The sequence below is a fragment of the Dromiciops gliroides genome, chromosome 2, assembly GCF_019393635.1.
Source record: "Dromiciops gliroides isolate mDroGli1 chromosome 2, mDroGli1.pri, whole genome shotgun sequence".
NCBI lineage: Eukaryota > Metazoa > Chordata > Mammalia > Microbiotheria > Microbiotheriidae > Dromiciops > Dromiciops gliroides.
The window spans coordinates 510,727,924-510,748,232 of record NC_057862.1 but is presented as its reverse complement, the minus strand read 5'-3'; the positions used below and the strand labels follow the sequence as shown (position 1 = coordinate 510,748,232).

Genomic DNA, 20,309 nt, shown 5'->3' with positions numbered 1-20,309 from the left:
GGGCAAGTCACTTAAGCCCAATTGCCTCACCAAAAAAATGTACAAAACAGAAATCATTCTGTTTCCCCCTAAACCCTTCCTCCCTCCTATCTTCCCTGTTACTGTAGAAAGCAAGACCACCCCCTGAGTCCTTCAGGCTTACAACCTAGGAATCATTCCAAACCATTCCTCGTATCCAAACTGTTGCCAAGTCCTGCTGATTTTACCTTTGCAACATCTCCAGAATATGCCACTTTCTCTCCTCTGACATTGGCACCACTCTAGTGTTGGCCTTATCACCTCATTCCTCAATTACTATAATAGTTTGCTGGTGGGTCTGCTTGCCTGAAGTTTCTTCCCAATCCAATCCATTCTCCTTTCAGCCAGTAAAATGATTTTCCTAAAATGAACTGCTGATCACATTCCCCTCCTCCTGTACTCAAAAATCTCCAATGACTTCCTATTGCCTCAAAAAACTGGAATGTTTTCCCATTTTTAAAAATATGTAGGCCCCTAAAAAGAAGTATAATGTAAAAACAGATTTATATAATGATTTAAATTTAAACAACAAGTGAAAGAATTCAGTGGAATGTGGGGTGGGGGAAGCAGGGGGGTAGTGAAGCATGTCTAAACTGATAGAATTGGCCTCCATGAAGTACTCACCAGTCTTGTCAGTGAGTCCTCAGTCACAGAGACTTCAAGATTGAAAGGCCTATTCTAGGCAATAATGACAATAGCACAAAAACATTAAAATGTCCAGTATTGCTGGTGGTGGGAGATACTTTACCTACAGTTGAAGCTGTGGTTGAAATGCAGCTCTGACCTGGGGCCTATGGATAGAACTCCACTGAAGAGGGCAGATTATGGTGGGTTGCATCAAGTAGTTCAACCTGGGAAGCTGACCAAAGCCTTTGAATACTCTGTTCAGGGAATGGGCAGATAATGAATCCACTTCACATCCAGCGTATGGCTGTGGAGAAAGAATCTGCAGTTGATCTTCCACCAACACACAGTCAGAGGCAACTCCAGGAACCCTGGAGCCAGCTGATGCCCTAGGCAGACCACAGATGATGGAGGTGTCCTACTAAGCAAATACTCTTCTCCTGGACTCATACAAATCCCTCATCCCACAACAGATTACCACCTTAATACAGCATTTCACCCAGCAAACTGGCATTTACTCTCCTAACTCACACATAACTAAGTGAAACCTCTCTTCAGTAGGTTGGGTTGATGGTTCTTTTAGCCTTTCTTTTGTACAAATCTAGGGACACCCACAGCATCCCTATAACATTTTTGTCTTAGCAGATATGGCCTTACCAGCTTTCCTTGTGCTATTTCAACTTTCAACTATGTATTAGATACAATTCTCTGATTGCCTTTCTCTGTGTGTATGTGTGAGTGTTTGGTGTGTCTGTGTGTACCTGCACACGCATAGTTCTGTCAATTTAGAATGGCATTCTTGTTCAACAAAGGGAAAAAATGGCCTTTTTTTTTGTTTTTGTTTTTGTTTTTTGTTTGTTTTGTTTTATTTTTGCTTTCTGTTTTCAGGGGAGAAAATACCACACAAACTTTGTTTAGCTAGCTCGACTAGTTCTTTTGTGCTATGTAGTTCTCAGTTCAATTAAGTTGATTTGCAAGCTTACTTGAATTCAGAATAGTGCTGAGGAATATAACAGGTGAGAATTAGTATTTGTACCTTTTCACCTTATGGATAAAGGGAATGTCTCTTGCGCATAGATGAAAGGGAAGCTGGCCTGGTACTTCTGATCAAGTGAATCCACATACAGTATTATTTCAACAGCCAAATAGAAAGGGAGCAAAATATTCTCCACCAGGAAGCTATGAGAAGTTCTGATCCAAAGTGAAATCGTTCTTGAAAATTGTATTTGTGCCAAAAGTATCACATTCTCTCTTCCTGCAGAAATACTGAAAGCAAATTGCAAAACTTTCACTCCTATAGAGGCCAAGCAGGTGTGGAGATTCACCTGGCCTTTGCCTGCTGCTCTGGGACAGAAGGGACTATTGCTTAAAAATCTCATAAACCTGGGGCAGGTAGGTGGTGCAGTGGATAGAGCACTGGCCCTGGATTCAGGCGGACCTGAGTTCAAACCTAGCCTCAGACACTTTACACTTACTAGCTGTGTGACCCTGGGCAAATCACTTAACCCCAATTGCCTCACCAAAACAAAACAAAAACAAAACAAAAACAAAACAAAAATCTCATAAGCTAGTCTGTGGATGGTGAGGGGCTCATCTCAAGAATATATAGTACAATTCTTCCAAAGTCTAAAGAGAGTCATAGTGTGGCAGTTCTGTGGATGACAGGGATTATATAGGCATTATTATAATATACTAATATCACTGTGTTGAGACAGACACATATTAAATATTTAGTTTTTTATTCATTTGTCCATGTGCAATTTATAGATAAAAATAAAACATGTAGATGGAAAATGATTTGTTCATGATTACAGAGCTAAAAACTGTCTGAGAATATGGCACAGAATAAATTCTTATTTAGTTTCTCACATTTTTTTTAATTTAAAATGTCACTAGGTGCTAGCTCTGGAGTATAAGTATAGAAGATTCTAAAGCTGAAAAAGATTATAGATAATTTATTTTAATTTGCTCATTTGATAGGGGGCAAAAACCCAACAGAAGCCCCAAGAGTAGAAATGACAAGAATAGCTACTTATCTTTATGTAGTGCTTACTATGTGCCAGGTACTGTGCTATAAGCACTTTATTTAAGATTTGGAAGAACTTTGGAAGTCAACAGGTCCAACTTCCATTTTCTTTTTTAACCAATGAGAAAACTTAAACACAGAGAAGTTAACTTGCCCAAAGGCAAACAAAGTGGAGCATAGTAGAGCTAGGATTTGAACACAGGTCCACTAACTCCAAATTTAGTGCTTTCTCCAGAGCCATAACTAGGGAAGGACCATTGGAATGTTGCCTAGATGTGAGAAATGTAGATAAAGTAAAGAGAGCTGTCCAGAAATGTACTTCCCTCTTCCCAGTTCTCCTCTCACTTTTTCCACCCTACCCTGTTCTCCTTGCTTATCTTGAACCTAACAGTGGCTTTGACCTGGAGTATACTTTCTCCACTTCTGGCCAGGGAGTTTAGAGAACTTCTTCCTTTTTTTTAACATGTACATCTTCCCTGTCTAGCCCAGATTTTCACAGCAAAGGCAGTTGCACTGTCATTGTGCCCAGTTGTCTACTTAGGTTCCAAACCGTTGAGCTTTTCAATCCCTGACTTTTTCCCCCAACACATCTAAGTTCCTAGTTTTGAAAAAAGAGGTGTCAACTTCCAAGTCATCATATTTATCCAATAATAATATTATCCACATAAAAATGGTGACAATTCTGTACAGTTGCAATGTTTGAGCTCAGTCCTGAGTCATAACTAGTTAAGGTGAAAGTTGTTTTCTTCTTTACATAAATGAAGAAAAACATCTAATGCCAGATTCTTCTTCCACATGGCCGTATTATAAAACTCATGTTGCAAAGTACATGAAGATTACTCTGAACAAGTCAGCATCATCTGCAAAACTGATAAAAGGTAATTATTTTATTATATAATTGTGATAAGCAAAATAAAACGTACAGGTAGCAGTGGAAATAAAGAGGAATGAGAAAAACATCTGTATTCAGAAAGATGCATTTAATGAATATTTTTTCAGTGTGAGTGCTCAATGATAAAAATTATATTTTGTAAAATGTATAACATTTTGAATAACAAACTAACTGAAGTCTTATGGTGAGTATAATTAAATAACATATTTTTTTTTTAATATACTACTGTCTTCAAATTGAAAAAAAGCCTGGATGTGGTTTTCTGCACATCTCTCTTCAAATTCCTTCCCTATTGAAATGGATGAAAGTAGCCTCTTTGTAAAGTACCCAGGTAAATCTAAACTTTTATTTGACATATTTTAAATAAAATGTTCATTGACTTTGAAATACATCAAAAGGAACAATAAGGGGGCAGCTAGTTGGTGCAGTGGAGAAAGCAATGGCCCTGGATTCAGGAGTACCTGAGTTCAAATCTGGCCTCAGACACTTGACACTTACTAGCTGTGGGACCTTGGGCAGGTCACTTAACCCCCATTGCCCTGCAAAACACCAAACAAACAAAAAAAGGAACAATAAGAAAGAACCACATAAATGTGTACTATCTCTAACAAATTATAGGAGCAAGTTAAAAATTCAAATATATTCAAATGCACTAGGCACTCAATAAATACTTCCTTGTTTGTCTTCTTTTCTAATTTCTTTTAACTTAAAAAAATTATTATGACCATGTAACAAGGGGCTGGCCAACAAGTCCAGGACTTTTTAAAATGTGTAAAGTGTCTCCTGGGTGATATTCAAATGTGAACATTTATGTATCCACAGATAATTTTGTAACTGATTTTGGTTTGCTATGTGGTGAGTTTCTCTAATTAATATGTAGCCTGAATTGGGATGTTTTAAAATATGCTAAATGATTAGAATCATGTTCTTCTCTTTGGCTGACATTTTCCTGACAGAAGAGAGACAATCTGTGAGAGGTGTTGCCCAAGGCCCTCTCCATCTGAGGCCAATTTGTGGCCTATGAATTCAGGCTCTGGTTCATTGCCCTGGTATTGGTACTACCTTTTTTGACTATAGTTGTCTAATTTCACTATTTGAAGACAGTTATCATGAGTCTTTAAAAAAAAAAAGACAAGATCTCTGAAAACAGATGGAAACACATTTTTAAATTTTTTTTTTTCCTCTTTGACAATTCCTTAATCTGAAGTTTTGGGTTTTTTTGACTGTTTTCTCTCACAACCTAGCTAATGTGCTAAAAAAAAAAAACCTGTCTTCTAATGGTATAATTGTTCTGTTTTCTGTTATCTCTCACCATCCTTTTCCCTTTAATCCCTACAAAGCCTTATGTCTCAGTTGTTCTCCTTCAGCTATAGCTTTCCGTATCTCTCCGCTAGGTTTGCTTTCCATTGCATTCAGCTAGGCACTGCTCTGTATAACTCTTTTTTTTGGAGGCAATTGGGGTTAAGTAACTTGCCCAGGGTCACACAGCTAGTAAGTGTCAAGGGTCTGAGGCCAGATTTGAACTCAGGTCATCCTGAATCCAGGGCCAGTGCTTTATCCACTGTACCACATAGCTGCCCCTATGACAAATAACTCTTGAAATAACCTGATAAAGAGAGATGTTAAATGATTTTACCAGACTTACAAGGGCAGTAACAGAACTGCCACTGTAACCTGTATCCTCTGAATCTAGACCAAGCCCTTTAAAATCATTTCAACTCTAGTCTTCAGCAAGTATTTCTTATTTTGTTCTAGGCACCATGCTAAGCATTGGAAAGGTAAATAAAATCAAAATAAAAAGTCCTTGCCCACAAGTAATTTACATTCTAATGGGGGAAAATAACACATAAATAGAAACTGCAAATGAGAGAGTCAGAGTGTTAGCCATGCATAAAGGAATGAAGGAGAGATGACAAAGAGTCAGGGAAGGATGCTTCAGAGTAATCAAACTATAATTGTCCTGGGAATTTTCTGTAAAATTAAAGTTCTGGGAGGAATCAACCACAAAAATTTAAGTGACCACAGGAGTAGGGAGAACTTCCAGAGTGAGGAGGCAGCTGAGGCATGGTGGAAAAATGTCAAAGAGTCAGAAAAGAAGCCTAGAATATCAAACATTATCTATTCTAGAAATTATCAGTTAATAAATATATTAAGGATTTCTGGGTATTCTGGAATTATATTTATGAACAAAATTAATGAGAATAATTAAATGACTAGATAATGATCAAAACACTTTACTGATTGTAAGGTTTGAAAAGGGGATTGAGAAGGCATTTATGTCACCATGATTTTTCAGGTAAGTTTCATTGTTAACAAAATAAAAGTAAGATCAATTTCCTATCAAAAGATATTCACAGAAATATCTCAAGATTATATCATAACTTTTTTTCTTCAGTCTAAACACAACAATGCACAGAATTACCAACAAGTTTGCTAGCACATACTTAATACATGGCTTATGCTTTCTTTGACATGAGTATAAAGGGGAATAGACTGGTAATCATCTTCTGTTTCCTGTTTTCTAAGACTCTTCATTATCCTCTTTTACCTTCTCTCCACAATCAATTAGTTGGTAAATCAAAAGACAATTCTTCAATACCAATATTGCATTAATGAGACATATACAGAGGATCATTGCTTTTAGGACCTAGAAATAAGGCACATATGCATAAATAATACAAACAGTAAGTGCTACAGAAATTTGGACAAAGATGACTTCTCAATGATATGACCAATGGGGTGGTGAGGATTGAGTTATTATACCTTAAAGGAAAAATAGAATTTCCTTGGTAGAGACTGAAAGAAAAGACATTCCAGATGTGGGAACAAGATGGAAAAAGGCATAGAAGAAAGAAAACATATAGCATATTTAGTGTAAAGAAGTAGAACAGTTTAATACTAGCAGAGATTTACTCTAGAGGATAGTAGGTCATAAAACATAAGCTAGAGCTTAATCATGAAGGCACTTAAATGCCTAATCCAGGCTTTTGATATGTATACTTTAGGGTAATGTTGACCTTCTGAACTTGTTTGATCAAGAGAATAACATGGTGTTAAAGTGTTATTTTAGGAAGTCTGAAGTGGTAGCTAGTTAGAGGACTGCTAAGTTATGCTTATTCACCATTTCTTTAAGCATATGTGTAGTAGCTCTATCAAATTGTATTATGAGTGAGGCCATTTTAATTTCTCCACATTGTTCCTTAATTCAAGAGACAATTCAGTCTTTGTTTTGGGGGGTTTTGTGTTTTGGGGGGATTTTTGCCAGACAATGAGGGTTAAGTGATTTGCCCAGGGTCACATGAATAGTAAGTGTCAAATGTCTGAGGTCAGATTTGAACTCAGGTCCTCCTGAACCCAGGGCCAATACTTTTATCCACTGTGTCACCTAGCTGCCCCTGTCAATTCAGCCTTAACTATAATTAAGAGAGCACTAGTACCACAATGAATAGAATGCCAGACATGGAGTCAGGAAAACAATTTCCTGAGCTAAGATCTAGTTTCAGACACTAGATGTCAGACCCTGAACAAATCACTTTACCACTGTTTGCCTCAGTCTATTCAACTGTAAATTGAGCTGAAGAAGGAAATGTAAACCACTTCAGTATTTTTGCCAAGAAAACCCCAAATGTGGTCACAAAGAGTCAGACATAATTGAAAATGAATGAACAAAAAAATAATTGAGACATTACTTCTTCCTTTCTTCTCCTCCTCTTCATCCTCCTCTTCCCTCTTCTACTTTTCCTTCTTCCTTCCTTTTTCTTCCCCTTCCCTTTCTCCTCCTTTTCCTTCCCTTTCCCCTTGTTCTGATCTTGCCATTCCTTATTCCCATTTTCCCTCTTCTTTTTCTCCTCCCCATTCCTCTACTCTGCTTTTATCTCCTTCTCCCCCTCTATTCCCCTCCTTTCCTTTTAGTTCCCTTTTCCCCTCCCTTCCCTTCCTCTCCATTCTCCTGCTTTCTCCTTTCTTCTTCTTCCTTCTTTCCATCTATTTAAACAAAATCTTTACATATGTTTTTTGTTTGTGAAAACAAAGAAACTTTTCAAATACAAAAGGGTAAACATAGATTTAAGAAATAATAACAACTTCTCCTCCACAACCCCACCACGCAGTGTGATATAAATATCTGTTATCTCCAGGAAACATGGGGATAAAAGGAGAGTGATTTTGAATGTAGTTCCTTGATACTTTAATTCTTTCTTTATGGATGTTTACACTATTTTTATTCAATGAGGGAACTATGGATTTGGCTATTAATATTCCTCAGATTTTTCCTATTTGTTTTCCTTTCAGGAGATGATTAGTGGTTTCTTTATTCTTCTACTATGTTTTCTGGTCCTATATCTGAGCAATTTTAATTTCCAGTTTATTAAAATACATTCTAGGGGCAGCTAGGTGGCACAGTGGATAGAGCACCAGCCCTGGAGTCAGGAGTACCTGAGTTCAAATCAGGCCTCAGACACTTAACACTTACTAGCTGTGTGACCCTGGGCAAGTCACTTAATCCCAATTGCCTCACTAAAAAAAAAAATACATTCTCAAGGCATTTCTTTTTTTAAATTATGGTTCTAAGGGTGTCTGATATTTTTTAAATTATCTTTTACATTTAAAAAGTTTTTTTTTCTTTGATTACTCATATCTTTAGCTTTAATTTCTGATTTGGGGCATTGTGTCAGGATCAGGCTTTGAGTGACATTTGCCTTTCTCCATCTCTCTCTGGGTCCCCTGTGTTTTTTGCATTTACTTTCACCTGCTAAAAGTGCCCTCAGTACTTGGGGTTTGGAATGATGGCTGTTTAGAATCCTTTCTTGCATCTCAGGATAGGATATTAGGTAGTTCATTGCTCTTGACCAATGGCTGTCCCAATCTAAATACTGCAGCACTTTCCTTGTTCATTGTTCTTTCCTTCCTGGACTTCCAAGGCCCCTAACTTCACAGGTGGAGAGATTGTCCTAAAGTTTTCAGGTCACCTAAAGGCTCCCTCGGGAAACTCCTCTATTCATGTTGCCTCCAAACATAGAGCCTTATAGGCTAGCAATGCCCTTTCTCTCGTCAGTGGCACTCATTTTTCTGGAGGGGCCCCTTTTCCTATTGTCCAGTGGCTTTTTATGCAATTAAAAGCTTTAGCTTTTCATTTGATTACTTAATCATTATGTAATAGGTGCTAATTGGATGATTTAGACAGGATAGCTATGAGGGGAGTTTATCACTTTGCCTCCTGTTCAGGCACCCACTTTAGCAAGAAAGGGAATCTTTCTTTTATATTCTAAGCTATAGAACACATTCTAGATGATCTTATATGGCTGCAAACCATCAGACATTTAATCTCAGGTAAGTTACTGCTGCAAGTGATCAAAGTGAATTGGAAGAGGTATAGTGAGTACAAACAGAATGCAGGATACTACAAGAATAACTTGAATATGAGAATGAAAATATGTCTTTATCAAGGACATATAGGACCAGTAATAAAGGTGAAATAGTCATGTAGTGATCAGTGAGAGAGACATAATAGCCCACATTTTTCAATTATATCACTGAAATATTAAATGAACCATAGAAATATCTCCTTCCAATTTATGTTAATTTTGGTGAAGAACATAGACAAAAAAGGCAGTTTAAGGAATAACTATTTTGATGGGAGCCCTGAAAAGGCAGGGATAGAAAGTAATTCATCTGAGAAAGATCTGGGGGGTAGACTTCAATGGGGTAATTGGGGAAATAATGGATTCCCCCATTCACTGATTCAATGACCATTTGTCAGGTATGCTGAAGAGGAATTACTTTTTCTTTTATGGGTCAACCTAGATAACCACTGATTCTGGGTAATCATAGATCCATCATAATTTTTAAATGGTGGTTGTACTCCTAAAACTATATGACTTTTGGTCATAACAGTAAGTCTATCCATTAACCTCTAGTCTTTTTTTTTTTTTTTGCAGGCAATGGGGGTTAAATGACTTGCCCATGGTCGCACAGCTAGTAAGTGTCAAGTGTCTGAGGCCGGATTTGAACTCAGGTACTCCTGAATCCAGGGCCGGTGCTTTAAACACTGTGTCATCTAGCTGCCCCCCTCTACAGTCTTTATGACTATATATACTATATATCTATAGACACGAATTTTACTACTTCCAATTCAATTGAAACAGTCTATATTAATAATGAAATAATAGAAATAAATGGATAAACAATAGCATATTCAAACTCCACGTGCACTATATAGTGAAATAACCTAGCATTCAAAAATAATCGATCCCTCTACTTTCTTAGAGCTTGTCCTCAAAAAGTACATATCTCATATATTCTATATATCCTTGGGAATTGCATTGCATTGTGAATTTACTTCTTGGTAAAAATTTCATGGTGATGGCAAAATTCATAAGCAATATGATTAAAATAAACCTGGTATGTACAATGCAAATAACTTAAATATGCTCATTTAATTTTGCACATCAATAATCTTAAACTACAAAGTCATTTGGACTGGAAACATGCAGAAGGTATCATACTGTCCAATTTAAAATATTCTTCTAAAATTGGTCCATAAGATAAAATCATAGACTTTGGATTAGAAGTTGTCAACTTGAAATCAATAAACTGTTTGTCGAAGTTTTGCTAACCAAGCCCCTCATTTTACAGATGAGGAAACAAAAGCCCACAGAAATTAAGTGACCTGCCCAAGGTCACAGAGGTACTCAGCAACAGAACCACTATTAAAGTACAGGTTCTTTGATAAAAAATATATCACTCTTTTGAATACACTGGATTAAACTTTATATGAATCATGTCTCCCCACCTACTCAAAGTCTATGTCTTTGTTTAAAAACAAGAGTATAGCATTTACATTTGCTTAATATAATCAGTCTCCAGTTCAGAACCTTGAATTTCCCAAGGCCAAAGAGTTTTAGTACATGTTAAAGTTCTTAACATTCTCTTATATAATTTGCCTATTATCATAATGCAAGAAAATGACATTGAGCCTGCTTTAAAATTAGCAATCTTTGGCACTGGACTCGGAAAAAAGAGTTCACTGAGATATAATACCAGGAAAGAAATCCCTCACTTAGTTTGGTTTGAACAGCAGCTACATGTGTAAATTGTGATTGTTATTATCTTTGCAGACCTACTATAGAAGCCTAATGATTTTTTTAACTTCTGTTTTGCACAATGATAACCACCCTAAAATAATAATAAAAAAAATGTTCTGCTTTTTAAAATTCATGGTGTTTGTGTCTATATCTTTGCGTACTCCAGTATTCTTTGGTACTTTTTAAAAGAAGTCACTGCTTTACAAAAGTTGGGAAGACTGCAACCTATCTTTTTTTCAAGTAATAAATTGTAAACATTTCAATTGCACATGTTATGAATAATAATGCATTATATTCTTATATAGATACCATTATATAGAATACCATTATCAAGAGCTGTCTAATAGTATTCCAGCTTATGACTTCTCAAATTTGGAGATGTGTCTTTTATTCTTTGAATTTGTCATCTTGTTAGGAAATTAATTATTGGAATTTATTTTGAATATGCATAATTTGTTCAATCAGCTCAATATTTTTCTTTAGTTTTCCTTTTATAAAAATAAAAATTGAGTATTTGAACCATATAAAGTTGCCCTGGTGAGATAATCATTAAATTTCTTTTTTATTCATGTTCATTTTATTTCAATGATATGCTTTTCCCCCTCAATACATATATCAAAATTAAATGGAGATTCTAGAAAGTATGCATATATTTACATTGTTGAATTAGCTTTTAGCAAAACATTATCAGTGTAATAAAACAATGGTACATTGAATTGATTAATATTTTACAATGTCAGAAAAATCAAATAATGAAAGAATTACTTAGAGTTCAGCTAGAAAATATGATTTAGGACAGTAAAATAGTGAACAGGCATAAAAAGTCATCTTATCAAGTATAACTATAATTCTTCTTCCCTTAGGGGAAATAATGGCAGGCTCAACGAAGATGTGTTCTGAAGGAGAAGGGAAAGGATAGGGCAAGGACATCTTGCTACTGAATCCTCCCACTGCTTTGTTGTCAGCCTTATGTTTCAAGAACTTCCATAGAGATTTCTCAAGGTGAAATCTAGGCAGGCACAGCTAATATGGGAAGACATGGCAGCAATTACTTCAACCTATGTGGAAGGTCTCACAGTTTGCTTTCCAAGCTCCCAAACTAGTTCCCCACCGTGCCTTCCCATGACTCTGAACTCTCATGGCCAAATCCTTCTCAGCAGGTAGAAGTTTATGTTATAATGAGAAAGAATAATTTGGAAAGGATAGTGATTCTTTGGAAAGTTATGCCAACTACTGGGCATGACCACCCCACATCCCTGAGTTAGAGTCCCTAATTAGATAAAACAGACTACTAAAACACCTGTGTCAACATGAATGTGGAATACTGCCTCATTGTAGGGTCCTCCCATGATACACCAGAATTCTATGAAATCTTTAAGACACTTCAAGGCTGTTCTGTCTTGGGAACTCACGGGTTTGCTTTGATTTCCAGTTCAGTATGGTTTCTAGGAGTGCCTCACCTCTCTACAACTTCCCTCTATTCCTTCACTAAATATTTTTGACCCCTCAGTATATGTAGGAAGATGCACAGAATTTAGATAAGTTTCCTGTCCTCAATGAGTATAAATTCTAACACCAAAATGCCCCATTGTCCTAGACATGAATGGAAACATTTCCTTGGGACCAGAATAAGCCATATTCTAGAATCTGTCCTGTGGACTGAGAAGCATTCCCTGGGATGTGGGTGTCCTACTGTCAGCTTCCATCTATAACATACCCAGAAGGACCTCTATAAAGAAGGAAACAAGCAGTTACTAAGTGCTTACAAGGTGGCATTTTTTTTTTTTACTTTGCAATCATATCTCATTCATTCCTCACAACCACCCTGGAAGATAGGTGTTTTTTTTTATTATCCCCACTTTACAGATGAAGAAATTAATGTAGAAAGGAGTTAAGTGACTTGACCAGGATCACCAAGCTAGTTAATGTCTAAGGCTGAACATGAACTCAGGTTTCCTGATTCAAGAGGCAGTGCTCTATCTACTGTGCCACTTGGCTACCTCTAAGAGTTTTTTCTTAGACAGGAATGCAATCCACAATTCATAGAATGATAAAGTTAGGTAGAAATTTTGAGGTCACCTAGTACCACCCTCCAAGTAAAGAGACTCACCCAAGTTTAAGCAGGTAGTGAATAGAACTAGAAGTTGAACCCAAGTTTTCTAATCCCAAATATATTTCTTGATAAATGGACAAAATAAGGTAGACATATAATATGTGAAGAAATTGATCATTATCAATTTGTTCAGTGTCTACGTGGAACTAACCTTTTTTTTCAAATTATAATTTATTATCTCCCTTTTTGTTCAAGATATAGTTCAATATCAAATTCAGATTCATTCATGATTATTTTCCTAGATGTTTCAACACTCCCAGAATCCAAAACAAACCAACCAACCTACCAAAATATTTAAGAAAACCCCCAAATTTCTGAAACAATGTCCTTAAGGGAAAGTGTGTTTTTGCAAATTCTTTCTTTTTTTTCTGTTTAGAATTTTATTTTCCAAATTACATGTAAAAATAAATTTTGACATCAATTTTTAAAAAATCATTGTGTTCCAACTTCTCTTCCTCCCTCCCTTCCCAACCCCTGCCCCCAAGAACTCAAGCAATTCAATAAAAGTTATACATAAGTAGTCATGGAAAACATCTCCACATTAGCTAGGTTGTGAGAGAAAACAGATGAAAACAAAACTTCAGATTAAGAAACTGTCAAAAAATTATGCTTCAATCTGTCGTCAGATACCATCAATTCTTTCTCTGTAGATGGATTGGAATTTTCATAAGTCCTTTAGAGTTATCTTGGTTCATTGCATTGCTCAAAATATCCACATCCTTCCCAGCAGATCATCTTACACTATTGTTGTTAATTTTTATACAGTACATTTCACTCTGCTTCAGTTCATATAGGTCTTGCCAGGTTTTTCTGATAGTATCTTGTTCCTCATAACTTTTATATAATACTTTAAACTTGACAAAGAATTTTCTTCACAATAGCTCAGCAAAGTAGGTGCCATACATTTTGCCATTAAAATCAATCATCATAACTGTTTCCCTCCATCCATTCCCTTCCCATGATATTTACTCTATTTTCTATCTTCTTTTACACAATTCTTCCTCAAAAGTGTTTTGCTTTTGACTGCCCCCTCCCCTTCTCTGCCTTCCCTTCTTTCACCCTTCCCTCCTTTATCCTCTTCTTCTCTTACTTTCCTGCAGGGTTAGATAGATTGCTCTACCCAATTGTTATTGTATGTTATTCTCTCCTTGAACCAACTCTGATAAGATTAAGGTCTTTAAGCTAATTCTGTGTTCTAAATTTTCTTCCTCCCTCCCTCCTCAACCCTCCCCATAAAATCAAGCAATTCAATATGTCATGCATATGCAGTTATGCCAAACTTGTTCACTTCCTCAAAAGTGTTTTGCTTTTTACTACTCCTTCCAGTAATCTGCCCTTCCTTCCTTCCCCTCTTCCCCTCACCCTTATCTCTTTTCCCTCCCAATTTCCCTTGGGGCAAAATATATTACTATAACCACTTGAGTATGTATATTATTCTCTCTTTGAGACAATTCTGATGATAGTAAGGTTCATTCACTCCCCCACTCCTTCCCCCTCTTCCCCATGCCTCCATAAGCTTTTTCTTGTTTCTTTATGTGATCTACTTTTCCCTAGTCTATCTCTCCCTTTCCCTTTCTTCCAGTGCATTCCTCTTACCCCTTAACTTTATTTTAAAGATGTCATCATGGGTTATCTAGGTAACACAGTGGACAAAGCATTAACCCTGGACCCAGGAGGCCTTCAGTCCATATCTAGCCCCAGACATAAGCCACCCCACAATGCTTGCCTCACAAAAAAACAAGGATAAACAAAAAATGAATGCTTTACAGATATCATCCCTTCATATTTAATTCAGACCTGTGTCCTCTGTCTAATTGTATTCTTTTCAGTTGCCCTAATACTGAGAAAGTTCTTATGAGTTTGAAGTATTATCTTCCCATAGGGGAATGTAAACAGTTCAATCTTTTAATATCCCTCATGATTTCTTTTTCCTGTTTACCATTTTATGCTTCTCTAGTGTCTTGTATTTGATAGTTCAATGTCTTTTCAGTTCCGATATTTTCATCACAAATGCCTGAAAAATGCTCTTTTTCATTGAAGTCCCATTTTTTTCCTCTGAAAGATAATACACAGTTTTCCTTGGTAGGCGCTTCTTGGCTACAGTCCCAGTTCCTCAGCCCTCCAGAATATCATATTCTATGTCCTTCAGTCCTTTGATGTAGATGCTACTAGATCTTGTTTTATACTTACTGTAGCTCCACAGTATTTGAAGTCCTTTTTTTTCTAGCTGCTTGAGATATGTTCTCCTTGACCTGGTAGCTCTGGAATTTGGCTATGATATTCCTGGAGGTTTTCATTTTGGGATCTCTTTCAGAAGGTGATCAGTAGATTCTTTCAATTTTTATTTTACCCTCTGCTTCTTGAATATCAGGGCAATTTTCCCTAACAATTTCTTGGAAGACAATGTCTAAGCTTGTTCCTTGATCGTGGTTTTCAGGTAGTCCAGTGATTTTCACATTATCCCTCCTGCATCTATTTTCCGGGTAAGCTGTTTTTCCAAGGAGATATTTCATATTGACCTCTATTTTTTTTTTATTCATTTGGATTTGCTTTACTGTGTCTTCGTTTCTCATTAAGTCACTGGCTTCCATTTGTTCAATTGTAATTCTTAGGAAATGATTTTATTCCTTTTCCATTTGGATTTTCAAGCTATTGACTTTTTTCTCATGACTCTCCTTCATCACTCTCATTTCTCTTTCCATTCCTTCCTCCACCTCTCTAAATCTTCCTTCTATCTCTTCTACTTTCTCTTCAAAGTCCCTTTTGAGTGTTTCCATGGCCTCAGACGAATTCATATTTTTCTTGGAAGCTTTGGATATAGAGGCCCTGAGGTTTCTATCCTCTTCTGAGGATGCACCTCAATCGTCCTTGTCACTAAAGAAATTTTCTATAGTTCTCAGCTTTCTTTGCTTTTTCATCTTGCCTGTCTTTTACTTGACTTTTAACTCCCTCTTACAGTGGGGCCCTACTTCCAAGCTACACTGTCCCAAGCTTCAGTGGGTCCCAGGTATTTTGTTTTGAGGAAAGGCAGGTTTTTCTCTTGCCTGGCCTGTTCTCTGGTATAAAGATAACCTCAATCCAACTTGCTAATTAACCAGGCAGCAAAACTTTGTGTCCCGTGGTTGTTAGCTCTGATGAGCCTGCACCCCTCCTCTGCCTGGGCTTCCCACTGCTTGAGATTTCTCCATGGTTACCTGCTGTGCTGGAATAGCCAAATTCCTCCTTATGTCCCACAGACACCCCTATATTTGACCCCCCCACACCCATTCAGCCCTCTTACCTGACTGTAAGTTTAGTTCCAGAAGAGGCAGGTGCCACAGCTGATTTGGAGGCTCAGGGGTAAGTTTTTCTGGTGAAGCCTGTCTTGAGACTGTGCATGGCCCCTTCTAAGCTGTCTTTGGCTGGAAAATAATCCCAGCCTGTTTTATTGTAGGTTTTGCTGCTCCAGGGGTTGTTTTTATTGCTGTTTGGGGGGTAATTGTGTTAGGAGCTCTGTGTTTTTAATATCTTTCCTCCACCATCTTGGCTCCACCCCCAGAAGTCCCCACAAATTCTTTCTTGCTACTCTGAATTTTTCTGGAGAATATTAGAAAATTTTAGCATCAAATATGTTGATTTTGTTATAACCAGAACACATACTATTTTATAGATATAGATAACACTATTTACAGGCAAATTAAATGCCTGTAACTGCCCTCAGAAGATATACTGTATATGCCTTCTGGGGATAGTGTAATTATGTCTTGACAGACTTGATGCTATTTTTGACCATTTGATTTCCCTTTATAAAACTGCCAGTTTGCAGAATTCATGGGTGAGATGTTTTCAGCAAAAAAGCTTGGCATCACACCATCCATATTTTCTTGGCTAGTCAGGCAATCTGGTACCCAGAGAGGAAGGAGGTACAGAACAACATAAGTAAAAGTGATTGTTGACAAACATCTCTGCTAGCTACTTCTCTCGAATAGAATGTATTCCCAAGAAATGGCAGAGCCTCCATTAGAATTCTGTTTCTCTGGAATAGTTATGCAAATCAGAACCTTTACTTCCTTGAAGGTTTTCTTCCCCATTTCTTAATACATTTCCCCACCCTATTTGGTACAACTCCCCATACAGAACAAACTTGGGCTAAGTTTTTAAATTAAACACAATTAACCTAAGGAAGATGTAGAAAAGCAATTAATGAAGGAAGGAAGGGAGTAAAGAGAGAGTGGAAAAGGAGAATAAGCCTTTATTAAATGTCTATTATGCATCAAGCAATGTTCTGAGCACATTAATAACAACAGTAATGTGCTAGGCAGATGATGGTGATGCTGTTGTTGAGGATGATGATAAATATTATCTCATTTGAACCTTTGAACAATCCTGGGAGGTAGGTAGTATTATTATCCCTAATTTGCAGTTGAGAAACCTAAGGCACCCAGAGGTGTCTTACACAGGTTCACTCAGTTAGTAAGTTTCTGGAGATGTTAAATTCAAGTTTTCCTGATTCCAGGGCCAACATTCTATCCACTGCTCAACATAGATAACTGCCTCCCACTATGGTATCTTAAGGCATTTTATGCCAACTTGAACAAAATAAAAGCAAAATTATTCTAACAATATTTCACATATTCCACCCTATTTAGAATACCAGAAATTCAGAACTAAGTAAAATTTAAAGGCATTTGAGCATTTAGTTCAATTCCTCATTAGAGGCAGATACCTACCTACATTACCTAATGTAGTAAATAAAGAGTTGGGCCTGGAGTCAGAAAGATAAGAACTCAAATCTGGTTTCAGAAATTTCATAGCTGTGTGACCTTTAGCACATCATTTAACCTTTGTCTCAGTTTTCTCTACTGAAAAATGTGAATAATAACAGTACCTAACTCTCAGGATTATTGTAAGGGTCAAAGGAAATAATATTTCTTAACACCTTAGCATAAAGCTTGGCACAGAGTAGGTACTATATAAATCTTTATCCTTTCTTTCCCCCCCACCAAGCCCTCAATTTTCCAGAAAAGTGAAAATGAGTCCTAGATGAGGGAGATAATTTTATTGTCAAACAGGCCAACCAGAAGCCTGGGAATAGAACCCAAGTTCCCTGCTTCCTTATCCACTGATCATTACACTCTATCATTTAGTCTACCTATATCAGTGTATAACATATGCTACTGGAAGAATAGTTACCATATCACACACATACCTCACTCTACATAGTACAATGCAAAGAACATTGGATTTGGAGTTAAAAGATCTGAATTTGAATCCAGGAACTGTTCATGTAACATGTGCAACCTTAGACACGTCATCTCCCTCACTCTAGGGTAATTTCTGAGCTTTTTAAAAAAATTTGTAAAACAAGCATTTTGTATTAGATATCTATTGATGCTCCTATGCTTAATATTCTATGTTTTAAGGGTTATAAGGTACATTGGCTCTCCCCAAAATACATGGTACTCACCAATGGATTTTTCAGGGTCTACATATACACTAATTATGTATCGCAAGAATTAGAAAATTACTCTTCTGCTATATAAACTCATTCCATACATATTTTGAAAATTAAAAGAAAACAGATAATACTAATAGAAGGCAGAGGACATTCAAGTAAAAACTTCTTGGAATGTATTTGAAATAAATAGGGGTGGTTTTATGAAATGTAATTCACCACAGACATCCAGAAAGATGGCAATATGGGGTGGTTACCAGAAAGAAAGAAGGTGAGGGCAGGGAACAAGCAAAAAAGCTGTTCTTCAATCCATGTCCCTATACCAGAATTAGAATCCTTAGAGATGGAAGGAACCTCAGTAGCCATCTATAATAATCCAAGCCATTAGAAAAGAATCTATACCATAAGGTACTCCCTCCAAAAGTAGTAATTCATCCTCTGCTTTAAGATTTCCAAGGAGGCAAAGCTACCCACCACCATCACACATATGGCAGGTTTTTTACACCTGTCAAGTTTTACTCAATGCTATACTTCATCATTTCTTTAAACTTAAGTTTGTTTGCTTGTAGCCATCACTACTATTTTGTCCTTTGCAACCAATAAAAAAAGATCTACTCCTTAATATTCAAAATTCACAATTCTCTCCATGAAAGGGATTTCCCAAAACACAACTTTAAAACTGTTGTGGTATGATGGAGAAAACACTTGATTAAAGGTCAAAGGACCTGAGGGTTGGAAAAAGGAGACTCCCATTTCTAACACTAATTAACTACATGACATTGGTCATGTCACCTATCATTGCATCAGTTTCTTCATTTACAAAAAGGATAGATCAAAGGTGATAATTCACATTTCTATGGAGCTCTGAGAATTTTAAAAAGTGTTTTGGCCCAAAGTAAACTTACTAAATAACATCATATATAACAAGTGATATCTTACAGACAATAAGGCTGAGTTTAAGATCTAACATGTTCAAGGTCACATAGTTAATAACTTTCAGAGCTGAGTTTAGAACCTCAGTATCCAGGAAACAATTCCAAGGAACTCTTGCCACTATTGCTTCAGCTGCCTTCTAGTTATTATATTTTATAAACTGAGGCAGAACTAGACTACATACCTGGGAACAGGAGTGTTACTAGAAGATAAGATATGCCTTTGTGACTAGAACCCAAGCTGTACTCAGGAATGTGACTGATGGACAGGTGTGAGGAAAGGCAAAAGTTCCAAGCCTCAGGCTTACTCCAGTGCCTGGAAGGAAAGACCTTGTAAGCATACAATTATGGACAAATATCTTTATTGCCTTGGCATAGTTATCTATGAGGAAAATATAGAAATTTTGAGCTTACAAACTTCGAGTAGACAACTTCTAGCCTATTAGACATATTTTCCTGATGATTCGACATGTTTTTTTTTAAAAAAAACTGTCATGTGTTACAGCTGTGAAAAGAGGATGTTTGATAACTTTGTATGCCTACCTTAATCCTGTGCCAATGGCAAGTGGCCTAATATTGTAATAAAGGTGTGACAGAGGGTGCACCAGCTTAACCTGATTTAGCAGCAAGCATGTTCTGAGAGGAATGAAGAGCCGAGAGAATTAGCAGTGGGATTTGAAGCTTTCCACATCTAGGTCACACTTTGGATTGAGCCCCAGCTTTCCAGTGATGGAATGTGCTAAGCAGCTGATTACTATGTTGCAGCCTGTGGGGAATGAGGTGGTGGTCTCAGTCCAGTTCCTGACAAAGTATCTGAGACTTCCAAAACAATAACAGTTGGCATCTTGCTCAGCAGTCTGGGCTGAGACGCCAAGAAGCAAATGGGCATGGAAGCTAAGTAACCTTCTCACCTCTAGACATTTGCTCCAGATGGCCACAGCAGACATTATGCTATAATAACCCTTCATGTTTGTATAGAGCCTTTTCCCAGGCAACTTAAAACATTTCTCAGACAGATAATCCATCTCTTAAATCATCATTACATCCCTATGAGTCAAGCGGAGACAAAGTGACAGCTTCTGAATAGTGCAACTCACATGAAAACAAACAAACAAAAACCAGTACAACTCCTTTTAAATTATATTTCAGATAAATACTCCAGCTATACCCTTGTATAAAACTTTCTTA

General features: G+C 36.9%; 1 pseudogene; it reads right to left on the bottom strand.

The window, feature by feature from the left end:
• The window catches only part of LOC122739215, a 30,156-nt pseudogene extending 10,088 nt beyond the window's left edge, over positions 1-20,068 (bottom strand).
• Between the last annotated feature and the right edge of the window lie 241 nt (positions 20,069-20,309).